General features: G+C 35.6%; 1 protein-coding gene across 3 annotated transcripts in view; it reads right to left on the bottom strand.

Annotated features, from left to right (window-relative positions):
• THEMIS (thymocyte selection associated) overlaps positions 1-14,209 on the bottom strand; it is a 177,582-nt gene that overhangs the window by 138,982 nt on the left and 24,391 nt on the right. The window lies entirely within an intron of this gene.

Raw genomic sequence — 14,209 nt, forward strand, 5'->3', positions numbered from 1 at the left:
ACTAAAAGTGGTATCCATGATAGGTGACAAGAAAATCCAGCAAATCTCAAATGCCTGAAACTGGAAGGATTCTTGTACTTTGTTATCATCAGTATAATGTCTCTTAAAACATATTTTCTCCTCAGTGAAAATAAATATGATTAATTTTAAAAATAGCCAACTTTCATAATCTCAGAACAAGCACATATATTATGTGTAATTGCCTTTTAAAAATTTTCTGAGATGTGTATCTGAACTACATGTTTGTGTATATGTAGGTATAGATATTAAAATAGTTTTCATTTCATTTTAACCACAAGACATGTATTTTGAATATGCAAATCTCAAATCTATTAAATCTTTCCAGACTGATTCTTTCCAAGTCAGAGCATATGTATTCAGGATAATGCCAGACATCAGAGGAAACTGGAACAAAGCAGCCTGTTTTCAGTGATCAAACATCGCCCCTGAAGGCTATAATGAAAGATCCATGTGCCTTTGAAATCACCTTTTCTGTAATGCTACTTTGCTCAATAAAAATGACACATTAATATTCTTTTATGAGCTCATCCCTTATTTGACAATCCACATAAGCAACGCTGTGATCACATCAGAACAGCCAAAACAATTGGTTCAATAGATTCTTCCATTTCCTCTACAAAGTTAAAAATGCGTGGCAGTCAGAAAGAGGAAACTTACACTGTTTGGTTTGTTCCCTTTACTCAAGAGGCACCCATTCCCTCCATTCTCCATCTCCCTCCCCTGACATACCAGACCACTCATCCCTCAACAGCCTGTCAAAGTTCAAGCAATCCTACAGATTCGGCTCATATTCATCGTCTTCCTCAAAGCATTTCTTGATCTCGAGACCTAAGAAAGAATTAATTCTTTCCTCTGTGCTCTAATAGCATTCTGTGTATATCTCCATTATAGCAACTGTGCGATTATTATCACAGCCTGCTATCAGGATATTATTTTCTGACCATTGATATTATGTATATTTTAGGATTTATTATGAGTTCCTAGAGAAGAGACATCATCTTAACTATGTGTATACACCTCCTCACATACACACAGCTAATACAGCAGGTTTTGTCACTTAGTAAATCCTTAGTGAATGTTGAGCTATAACTTAGCTTTACTGTAAAATGACAATAAATTATTGTGACTATAGTAGAAGTCCTTCTACACCAGAGGTTAAAGCATGGTCAACCCAAGGCTTTGACATGGATTCTGTCTTCATTTGGTATGTCTAGTATCAAATGTGCAAGCTTATGTGAAATTAGCTGGTCACCTTGTGAACTCCCTAGATAAGGAGCATCAAGGTGGGTCATTCTATAATACACATCTCTATTTGTTACGTTTGCTACCTTACCATATGTTCACTATTTTTATATTGCAGGACTTGAGGGTGAGGTTCCTGAAATGGTCTGAGATACGTTTGGAGGAGTTAGGAAATTATATCTGTAAAGTATGATTGATATTGTACGACAGTGTGTATAATCACATGAGACTAGGGATGCCAGTGGCGATGTATCTTTGCTCCTCACAATCAGGTATGATTATTCTTTGCTTAAGAATAGGATAAATTACCAAGAAGGAGAATTTCCACAAAGCAAACATGTAAGTGTGAACTTATTTTATTGGCCATATTGTCCCTGGACTTGGTGGTTGATAAGGCATTAAGAGACTGTTATAGTGCTACATTCAATTGTCTGAATGAATCTCTAGATAGTTCAACATAAGAATGAAGCTTGAAGTGAGCCATGGATGGAACAGACATATACATGGCCAGGCTTCCATAAACAGCTGTCTCCATCCCCTGTAAGGCAGAGACAAAGTCATTCCCACTATGTGAAGAATATATCTAAGAATAGATGAGCAAATAGATATTTGAATGCAGTGTGCAAATAAGTAAGAGTTAAACAGCAAGCTTGCAACTTTCCTAGCGGTAAATTCTACCAGTTAGATACTGGGTATACCACAAGAGATATAGCTAAACACTGATAGGAAATGTTCTTTCAAGGTCATAGAAACTCTCTTCCCTTTCGCCAAAATATAGGTATAAAGAGGGCAAAACCTCGGCAACAGGTAGTAAGAAAAACCATGGCCACACTAAGAAGAGCTAAGATGTAATCTCTCTTACTGCTAAGAATATGGGGTTCTTCTTGTGAACTGGGGGTTTAACTGTTATACAGGAAGTCAAGTTTAAAGAAAGGAATGTGCTAGAGACTATAGTGAATGTTGGTGAGTCTTAAAAAGGACTGAATATAGGGAAACAATGAAAGGCTGGAGCCTGAGAGTCAATAAAGTGGATTAAAATAGAAGTGAGGCCAGAAAGCAGGAATTGCGGGACTTTTCAACCACTCTGAATGAAGTGTGTCGCATTGAAATGACTACGTGTTAGTGGTTGAGGAAGGAAGATTCACAGTTTCATACACCAGCTAACAACTTGATGTTTGTTTAATGGCAGAATCAGTTTAATAGATTAAATAAAACTGCTAAGAGGGTTGGCAAGTTGGTGTCATGATATAAGTCATCATTGCAGCTCTCTGTGTTAACAATTATCAGAGCAAAGCGATATGGGATGTGTAGGTACGAAATGCATATCCTTCCTACACATCTACGAAACATTTCCCCGTGATAATGGAACAATTCAGTGGTTCTGCATCTCCTGAAGCTATTATTAACTAAATATTACGCACATTTTACCTAAATTTTAACCCTCAAAATGACATCATAAATAATGTTATAATTTCTTATATAAAAAACATTGCACTAGGAGTTGGTTTACTGTTTTAGGAAAGATTTGGTTTCAAGTACATTTTATATACTTTAATATACTTGCCTACGTTTCATATCCTAAATGTTAAACAAAGCTACCTTAGACCTCTATATCCATTTAAAATCATAAACCTGTTCTCTACATCCCATTTGATGAATAAAAATATACTGATTGAATTGATTACACACGGGCTCCAATGCACTATGATATGTTCATCCAACGCACACAAAATAAAGCTTCAGTATGTTGTAAACTTCCCTAAGTTTATCAGCATGGAACACTTCATTAACTATTCTGCTTATGAAATGCAGTTTAGAAATTGAGAGTAAAGGTTTGGAAATTTTTATAGGAATTTTGAAGTTATTTTATGTCTCCATTAAACTAAATAATAAAACATAAGCTTTATTTTGTATGTCTTTATTGTTTCACTTTTATTTTATAATAATTAATTTATATTGCATTTTATTAAAGTATCAGTCCATAATGGATTGGAAAAGAACATAAATTGGACGTTCACCACACATAGTTTGAGAAGCACTTCCCTGAAACGTTAAGTAAAAATAGATGACCACAGCCAGTGCAAGGAGCTGGGACGTAGTCTCAGGGAGTTAGAGAGAGCAAAATTTGGACACACTTGCAAAACAAAAGTTATGACCTAATACACAAAGTCTTAATCAGTATTATTAACTCATCTATCTCAATGTCACCAGTAGCATGAGTACCCTGGCTAAAAGACACAGAAATTTTAATCAACTTGACAGTAATAGTTCTAATTGCAAATTATTACATTGGCATTCTGATTTGTACATTATACTCTTCTGAGTTGTATGAGGCAGCGCTTGAACCTAATTGACCCTGGATGCTTTGAGTTGTTGGACCTACACAGCTAAGGTCCAAAGCCACAAGCAGGTGCAATCCTCTAGGAGATGAATTCCGTGAGTTCTGTCTAACTAGTGTTCTAGGTATTCTCCGTGAGAGAGATTATATTCTGCCATTTTTCCCTCCCCTCCCTAATCATCCATGGCACATTTCCAGCTGAATCCAGATGAGGACTAATAATCCTCCCCAACATAAAGTTCCTGGTGACAATCCATCAATTGAAGATGGCATGCCAGGTATAAATTATTCCCAGCCCAGTCCTGCATTATGACTTATCTTGCTTTCTTTAAACCTCCTTGGCTGATATTTATTTTCAAAGATTTTAATCCTCAGATTGGGCTAATTTACTCCCAAAGGCTTAGTTAAAAGAAATCTGGCAGAAGAAAACAGACTCCCTCAATCCATCATTTTTTTCAGGGCAGCTCTCCCAACTGAGGCATAAAACATCTAACTTGATAATAATCACAACTTTATACTGCCCTATAGCAGCTGTAGGATGAGTTTCCATTTCATTTACATCTGTAAGCAAAGTGCCATTGATTCTAATGATCTCGAATCACTGAGTCTCAGAGGCAGACAGAAGCTTAAATACCATTTAACCCTACTAATGTGTTACAATGACTGAGTCTCTATACAATATCTCTACCAAGTGGTTATCCAAACTATATCTGAACACTTTCACTGATGGAAATCCAACTATTTTAAAGTGCCCTGCTCTACTTTAGAGCAATTCTCACTGCTGAAAAGCTCTGTATTTTGTTAAGTGTTATATGTGTTCCTACCGAATACACATTAGAGGGGTTGGCCCTGTGGCTGAGTGGTTAAGTTCGCACTCCACTTCAGCGGCCTGGGGTTCGCTAGTTCGGATCCTGGGCACAGACCTACACAACGCTCATCAAGCCATGCTGTGGCGGCATCCCACACAGAAGAGCTAGAGTGACTCACAACTAGGATATACAACTATGTACTGGGGCTTTGGAGAGGGAAAAAAAAAAAAAAGGAGAGGAAGATTGGCAACAGATGTTAGCTCAGGACTAATCTTCTTTATCAAAAATCATACCTTGAGAAAAAAGGATGCACAGTAGAACTATTTTTAGCCCTTGAAATCATACAGAAAACAACTATTTCTTCTACATAGCAGACTTAAAATGTTTGAAGATAGTTATCACCAATTGTCCTTTATAACAAATCAATCTGTCAAATAACTGAAACACGTGTAGGGCCAAGGTTTGCAGCACAGGTTGCCCATTATAAAAGTACTTGAAACACAATTTACATGGAGTTGAATGGCTTTCTTGGAGGTGTGCAACATGGTATCATGCCTCTCAAAAATGTGTGCCCTTGAGCATTCCAGGGGAGGCGCGATAGGTATGTTCAAAGGAGGTTTCCTGGTATGCAACTAAAAATCTTTGTATGAGGAATAAGGCAGACAGTTCATACTAGCAACATTTGGCTTTGCAAACCAATGAGTCAAAGGAATTCCTATAGAAGATGTTCTAAAGCCAAGTTTAAGGAAATAATACCTTACTAGCAGCTGGATTCTTCCCCTGAATTCCTTCCACCATTAAAGACAAGACATGAAGATTATTTCCCCAAGAAAGGAGAGAGATTTAGTCATTGTTTAGTTCTGAGACTCAAAAAATTTTTGAATACTTGGGAGACAATAATCTTGAAAAGATACACTTTACTGGAAGGGGAAAATGTATTTCACAATTGCCAAAATCTTTTTTATATAAATATAAGAATCAAATAATGGAAGATATCACATAGTACATGGTAGACAAGGATTCAGCGCATGACATAAAAGAATTTTCTTTCTGGCTGCAAAGAAAATTAGGATTTTTTTTTAATTGCAAAGATGAAAAGAAATCCAGTATTCTATTTTTTACTTCCAAAATTTGCTCTTTGTGTCACGTCAAGAAAAAAAAAGTTTTGTAAATCAAAGCTTTTGATTTACAAGAGCTATTTCTTGTTGAGAGTAATAAAAGCTAGGTCCTAAGGAAGATGGTTATGGAATTTATACTTTGAAATTAATTCGTAAAGAGAATAGAAGAGTCTATTCTCTGGGTTATCTTCTGGGAGACCAGCTGGGAAGGAGAGAAGTGAGTTCAATGGTGAGTACTCTTGGAGAAGATTAGTTGGGTCTAATGTGGAGACATCACGTGGAGAAATAGAGAGACCGCCATAAATAGTTTACCCCACATCCTCTACGATCAGCTTCAGGAAGCTGTGACTGCAGTCTATGACAAATGAGCATTCTAAGAAGCACTGAATTAATGTGAAAAAACAAGCTCAGTTTCTCATCTTCTCACTTCTGTCTGTTGAGGGCCTCCTTAAATGGCTGCCTGAATGTCCCACCAAAATGATGCATCTACCATACATTTCAGAGGTCCCTACACCCACCCTCAGGTTTGACAACTTACTAGAAGGACTCAGAACTCAGAAGAGCTGTTATAGTTACACTTATAGTTTATTACAGAGAGATAAAACAGATTAAAATCAGCAAAGGAACAAAGCACATAGAGCAGAGTCCAAGACAAGTTTCCACTCCTCTCCCAGTGGAGTCACATGGACAGAGCTTAATTCTCCCAGCAATCGTGGATGACAACATACACAAACTATTGCCAACCAGGGAAACTCACCTGAGCCTTGCTTTCCAGGGATTTTATTCGAAGTCAGTCACATAGTCATGGAGGGCCCATATGACTGATCTTAACTACTCAATGTTCAGCAAGCCCCTCGGAGGTCAAACTTATACAGCATGGCCCAGGGCCCCAGTAAAACAAGAACCGGCATTCACAATAAGTCATATTGTTAACATAAGCCATCTAGAGTGGTCCAAGTTCCAAGGTATACAAAGACACTCTTATCAGGCAGGATATTCCAAGGAGCAAAGGCCAGTCCTTTCTCTAGAACGTACAGAGTTTGAACACCCAAGGCCTGCGGAGTCAACGCTTTACTGCATACCATGTCTCAAGACTTTGTTAAAGCTTGTCAAGAAAAAGCTGTCCAAGACTTGTAAGGAGCAAAAAAGAATAATAGATGCCCTTTCCTTAGAGAACTATATATTATCTAGCAGACATTTTGAGAATTATCTGATTCTATGGAGGTATGCAAATTTGAGACATCATACTGACCTATAGAAAATTGGTAGAAATGTGAATGATACTTAGCCATAGCAGTGCAAATGATTATTTTTCATTGAAACAAAAATAATTTTTTCCAGTATATATACAATTGACCTATGCCTTACAGAAAAGATAACCCTAAATATTTTATATTTGAGGATGATAATTGGGTTTGAATACTGGAAAATTCATTTCAGTGTTTCTGATTGTATTTTTGGGTGCATGTGTGTGTGTGTGTTTGAAATGGTGTTAATATCTTACTTGTTTTCTCATTTAAAGAGTTAAAATCTTTCACACGTTCATTTTATGTGTATATGGGAGTGATGTTTTAACTTTGTGAAAAATTTCACTTTTTCAGTTTCACATTAGTTACACAGCATTTGCATTCTCTTTTTAATATGCCTGGTCATTTGTAACAGACAGTGGGATCCTTGGTTCCCACAAGCGCACTGATGATTTGATAAGGAAAGTGTTCATTATCTGTATTTGGGTTGAAATGCACAGTCCTGAAACTCACCCCTCTTACATTTGTAAAGTATTGTATCTGATTTATACTGTAGGTTTTCTTCTTTTTCTTTTCTTTTTTTTTGCCTTACTTTATCTTCCCTTGTTTTCTGATTTATTGAAGAATTTTTAAAAAAATGATTGATATAGTAAAGAGAGAAGATTAAAGATCTATCTTGTCTTCAAAATATATTAAATGTACTGAAGTCCTTCTATAAAGTACAATATTCATTATAAGTCGCCTACCCGAAATGTCTACAGTTTTATTCAGTGAGGAAAAATTCTAAAATAAACACTGATTAACATCATTCTATAGCTATGTGACTTAATAGCATAACTTATTTTTGCAGATCACATTATCTCTTTCTTACAAGGCTTTTCTCATCACAACAAATCTGCAACAGATAAAATTTCAATATCACTTATTTTTAAGAATGATAAATATTTTTAAATTTTATGTTCAAAAGAGTCAGATTGAGAAATTTTAAAATACAATAAAATTCTAAAGTGCATTCTGAATATTGAATCACCCTTCTGTGAAAGAACTCACTGTCCACGTATTTCTATAAAGTTGTGAAAACAATGAGGAAAGTTTCTCACCAAATTGAGCTGACACGTATAATATTTAAAGAATTTTCAGTACTCTTATTAATCCGTCACTATCATCTGAGATAGTACACTGAGATCCTACAAATGCAGAGCATAATACCACAAACCATCTGATGGCAGAAAAAAACAATCAATCAATCAAACAAACAAAAACAAAGGATCCCTCTTCTTTGAGAAGTTTACATTCTAGGTAGCTGAAGATAGAAGTCACATACAAATAGCAAACAACAAAAACAAGTAAACCAGTAGACACTGATGCCAGGCACAAAGAATGGTGTCTAAGTCTACTAAAGTTTTTTGAATCTTTGATACAAGTGATAGTAGCCAAGAAAAAATGGTTTTCTGTGCTATAGAAAGGGAGATTTGACTACTGCTTTCTGAAGACTGTTCCTTTCTTCAGGTGGGAAAAAACCTAGAGTTCCTTTGGTGATATAAATCCTTGCTCTTGAGAAAACGTTGAGGCAACCATTGACTTGAATGCAGCTGAGTTTAGCCAAGCGATTTCTCTTTAATATTAATTGGTATGTTTAAGTCAAAACTCTTTCTCTACTTGGATAAACAGAATAATGAATGGTTGTGAACCCACCCCAAGAACCCAAATTCAGCTGCTGAAACAAATCCCAATGGCAGTTGCTTAAACAAGAAATATGTTTATTTCTCCCTCAAGTAACAACCCAGTGGTGACTTGTCAACGTTTATATGGAATCCTCATAGGATTCAGTTTTTGTCTATGTTGCTATTCTGGCCTCTTTAACATCAGACTTCTGTCTTATGTTCTAAGATGTCTGCTCCAATTCCTATCATCATGTCTGAATTTCAACTAGTGAAAAAGAAAGATGGAGAAGAGGAGGAAACATTCTTCTTGTTTTAGCGGCATGTAATAGAAATTTCACACATCGAACACCAACACCACCCGTTGACCAAAACTTAAAGAGGCCACATTAAGCTTCAAAAGAGCTGTGCAATATCATTTTTAGCTAGGCAGCTGTGTTCACAGCTTAACCTCTGCTACTACGGAAGAAGGAGAGAACAGACATAGTTAGGGGAACAGCTAACCGTCTCTGATCCAAAAGTTGACAGAAAGGTGTGTATATATCACGATTTAAATTAGGCCACAGTATAGCTGTAACTCTTATATTTGCTTATGGGGGAAAAAAATGTATATTTTTATTTGAAACACCAAAGACAGGTGGTCTGTTCCTGAGGTTGAGACTGCAAGATGGAATTTCAGGGCTGATCTTTATTCCACTCAAGAGATACAACTGCCAAACACGCACACACTTCCTCTCTCCATTCATTTCTAGGCATTTAACTAGGTAAATATGACAGATAAGAATGCCTTCTCTAGAGTCAAGTTCAAACCCAGGATCTACATTTAATAGATATGTGACCTGTATTCTTCATCCGTATAGGTAATATCTTCATCTGTAAATTAGAATAGTGCCTCAATTTCCTTATCTTTAAAATGATGATAGTAACATTACCTCAAATAGTTGTTCTGAGGATCAAAAAAGCTAAACAATTTTTAAGTGCATAGCCTGCACCTGGCATCTATTTAAGGTTTAATAAATGTTAGCCATTGTTGGTGTCATAATTATTTCATATGATGTTGGTTAAGACTGAATAATTCAGTATAATGTTATACTGTTGTAAGCTGGTGTGATTTTCTTGGTCAAGATGAAAGATAAGTGTCCTCTTATGGGGATGAGGTTTTCCATGAACAAAACATTGACATTTTCTTTGTCAATAATCCTAAGAAAGAGAAGCTATGGAAGAGAAAATAGGGACTTGAGAAGGTGGACTTGGACTTGGAATAAAGATACATTCAAGCTCACCTTTTTCACAACTTGTACCAATGAACTTTGGTATGCCACAAATAGGTTACAAATGTGCTACCATATTGAACTTTTCATTCCTTGAAGTAACCAACTCAGGTGAGTCTGGGATGACTGGTGAGTTTGGCTGGTGACCTCTGGCTGCAAGTTGCCTTGTCCATTTACCCCATGTGCCAAACAAATATTTCTATCGTGTATATGTGTCTGACATAGTTTAAAGAGTTGGGAGGAATGGTCCAGGAGCACTACTAATGGAAAAGATAAGCTGCTTTCTTTCATATGGAGGTTGCATGAAAAGTAACTGTTACACCAGGCAAGGATACAGCTCTATAGTCATTCAGAAAGGAGCCCTGAGAGATATTTCATTTATTTATCAACTTATTCATTTTTAATCTATTCAACAAATTAACTGAACACATGCTATGTGCCAAAAAAAGAACAATGAAAAGTACTACTGATGTAATGGTGAACAAATGATATGTAGTCTCAGGCTTCATGAAACCTTTAATATATTGGAATAAAAGATATTAATAAAAGAATCATACATATATATGATTACAAAATGATAATTACTATGAAAGAAAATTGCATGAAACTAGGAGAAAGGGCCTGGGTTTCTAGGCTCCATGAAGAGTATGTCTTTATTTATTTATTAAACCATTCAACAAATATTTATTGAGTGTCAGACATATTAATCTCAAACTTGCAGTAAAGTTTTATTAAAAGGCTTCATCTGGGAATTTGGTTTCTGGGAAGATGGAGTAGACATACATTTTCCTAACCTCGTATATCCCCAACCTGAAGCTGAAGAAGCTGGCAACCTAGAAATGCCACTGGGTACAGACAGAAAAAAAAAAAACAGAAAGAAACTCCAACAAATCCTTTTCTCTCTAGCCAAAAGATCAGGAAAGTAATAGCCTAGTAAGACAGCAAACTTTTTTACAATAAACGCTCTACTCAAGCCAAATACCACAGAAAAAATTTTGGTTTCGCAACTACCCACACTAGGAAAGGCTTTGTAGAGACCTTAGAACCCCACCCTTGATGAGGTATTTAAGACGCTCACCCACTCTTTGCTGTGATGGTGTCAGAAAAGGCAAACTGAGAGATGAGACTTGCATCCTTGTCAGCCAGTAATAAGCCCCATCCTCTGTCAGGGAAAGCAAGTGGGGAGTCTGGACTTTCACCCCCACCCAGCAGTACTGAGATGCTCTTTCATCTCCCGCCTGGCATGATGGCAGAGCCTGTCCAGTGAAAAATTGAAGACTTTTGCTACTGCTCAATGTAATGAGGCACTTCTCCACCACATGGTGTAAATGGAGGTCATGTGTGGAACATGAGTAATGAGGTCAAAAGTAATGAGGTAATATTAGCCCTCTCGTCAAGGGTGGTATTGGTGAAAACCTAGTGCAGAGCCAGTATTCCCACTCTGACCAGCAGTAACAAGGATGCTCTCCCCTTCAGGTGTCAACAGAGACTGAAGGGAGAACATGAACTTCTACCCGACCCGGCAGTAATGAGGCAACACACCCCATCCCCTGCTGAAGAAACGAAAAACAGAAACCAAACAGAAAACCAAAGATATAATAGCCTTAACGTACAAAGACTTAAGCCCTGATGTATCAATAGTTACATTAATGTAAATGGTCTAAATACATCAATAAAAAGACAGAGATTGACAGGGTAGGTTAAAAAACATGAGCCAAATATATGCTATCTACAAGAGACTCATTTCAAATATAGACAAGTGGAAAGAAAGTGGATGGAAAAAGATGTATCATGCAAACATTTATGAAAGGAAAGCAGCATTACTATATTAACATCAGATACAGTAAACTTCAAAGCAAAGAAAATTACTATGGACAGAGAGGGTCATTACCTAATGATAAAAAAGTCAATCTACCAAGTAGATATAGCAGTCCTAAATGTGTATATACCAAACAACAGAGATACAAAATATGTCAAGTAAAACTAATATAACTGAAAGGAGAAATAGTCAAATCCATAATTATAAGTTGGAAACTTCACCATCCATCTCTCAACAATTGATAGACATACTTGACAGATTATCAGTAAAGATAGAGAAGAACAGCAACACCATCAAACAACAGGATCTAATCTGCATTTCCAGAACATGTACCTAACAACAGCATGCACACCTTGCTTTCAAATGCCCATCAGGACATACACCAAGATATCCTGTGCTGTAAAACAAATCTCAACAAATTTAAAGAATTGAATCATAGTATTCTCTGATCACAATGAATTAAATTAAAAATCAATAACAGAAAGATAACAGGAAATTCTCCAAATACTTGAAAACTAAACACCATACCTCCAAATAATCTGCAAGCCAAAAGAAAATTTCAAGAGAAATTTGTTTTTAATCATATATATATTGAACTAAATGAAATATATATTTTTCATTTTCATTTCATATATATAAACATACACTAAACTGCATGAAAATGCAAATACAACACATCAAAATTTGTGGGACACAGATAAGAAAGTACTGAGGGGGAAATGTGTAGTACTAAATGCTTGTATTAAAAAAACAGCAAAATTTTCAAATCAATAATCTAAGCTCCTTCCTCAAGAACTTCGAAAGAAAAACAGAAAAAAAAGATGATTAATGAAACAAAGAAAAGATTCTTTGAAAAGATCAGTAAAATTGACAAACCATTAGCAACTCTGAAAAAGAAAGAGAGAAGGTACAAATTATCAACAGGAGGAATAAAACAGAGGGTATTGCTATAGACCCTCCAGACATCAAAAAGGTAAAAAGAGAATTCTATGAACAACTTAACCTACATAATTTGACAATTTAGGTGAAATGAACCAATTCCTCGAAAGAAACACAATATGCTACAACTCATCCAATGTGAAATGGATAACTGTTTTGGTCCTATAACTATTAAGGAAATTGATTCCTAATTACAGAATTCCCAAAAAAGAAATCTCCAGGCCCTGATTTTTTCCACTAGAGAATTCTATCAAACTTCTAAGGAAGTATTTTCATCAATTCTACATACTCTCTTCCAGAAAATAAAAGAATAGAGAATGCTTACTAATTTATTTTGTGAAGCTAGTATTACCATTAAGCAAAAACAGATGGACATTACAAAAAAACTGCAGACCATATCCCTCATCAATACAGGCAAAAGAAAAAAAAAATCCTTCACAAAATATTAGCAAACGGAATCCAACAATATATAAAAATAATTATGTATCATGACCAAATGTGGTTAGTCCCAGAGCTATAAAGTTGGTTCAATATTCAAAAAGCAATCAATGTAATCCTCTATATTAACAGACTAAAGAAGGAAAATAATACGACCACATAAATTATGCGGAAAAAATATTTGACAAAATTAACTATCCATTCATAATAATAATTTAAAAGCTCTCTGGAAAACTAGGGTACAAGGCAACTTCCTCAAATTGATAAAGAGAATCTACGAAAAACCCCTACGTTAACATTACATTTAATAGTCAAAGACCAAATGCTTTCTTCCTAAGATCAGGAATGAATCAAGGCTGTCTGCTCTAACCACTCTTACTCAATATAGTCCTGGAAGGTCTAGCCAGTGAAATAAGACAAAAAAAGAAAAGAAAAGGCATATGTCTCAGAAAAGAAGATACGAAACTATCCCTATTTGCAAATGACATCATTATCTACTTAGAAAATCTCAAGCAATCAACAGAAAAACTCCTGGGAACTATTAAGTGAATTCACCAAAGTCAGAGAATACAAGATTGACATCCAGAAGTCAATTGCGTTTTTATAACTAGCAACGAATGTGTGGACACTCAAATTGAAAATATAATTTATAATCACTTAAAAAAACGAAATAATTGTAAATTTAACAAAGCATGTACAGGACTTGTATGTTGAAAAGTAAAAAAAAAAAACTGATGTGAGAATTCAAAGAAGATCTTTGAAAAATGGGAGAGAAGTATTGTGCTATGGATTGGAACACTCAATATAACAAAGATGTCAATTCTCCCCAAATTGGTATAAAGGTTAATGCAATTCAAATCAAAGTTCCAACAAGATTGTTTGTAAAAGTAGACAAGACTATTCTAAAATGCATATGGGAAGGAAACGAAACTGAAAAGCTGAAAAAAAAAACTTGAAAAAGAAGAATAAAGTAGAGGGAACTACACTACTCAAGTCCAAGACTTACAGTATAACTACCATAATCAAGACTGTGATACTGGGGCCCAAGCATAGATAGATACATCAATGAAACAAAATGTAGTAGTACCTAAAAACAGCCCCACAGAAATAAACCCATCCGATTTTTGGCAAAGTTGCAAAAGCAATTCAAGGTAGCCTTTTAAACAGACCGTGCTGGGGCAATTGGATATTCACAGGCAAAAAAAATAAACCTGGTACTAAACCTCACATTGTAAATATATATATGTTGATGCAAAATGGATCATGAAATAAAATGTAAGACTAAAAAACTTTTAGAACAAAAAAA

This window comes from Equus asinus, chromosome 24 (assembly GCF_041296235.1).
Source record: "Equus asinus isolate D_3611 breed Donkey chromosome 24, EquAss-T2T_v2, whole genome shotgun sequence".
Taxonomy (NCBI): Eukaryota; Metazoa; Chordata; class Mammalia; order Perissodactyla; family Equidae; genus Equus; species Equus asinus.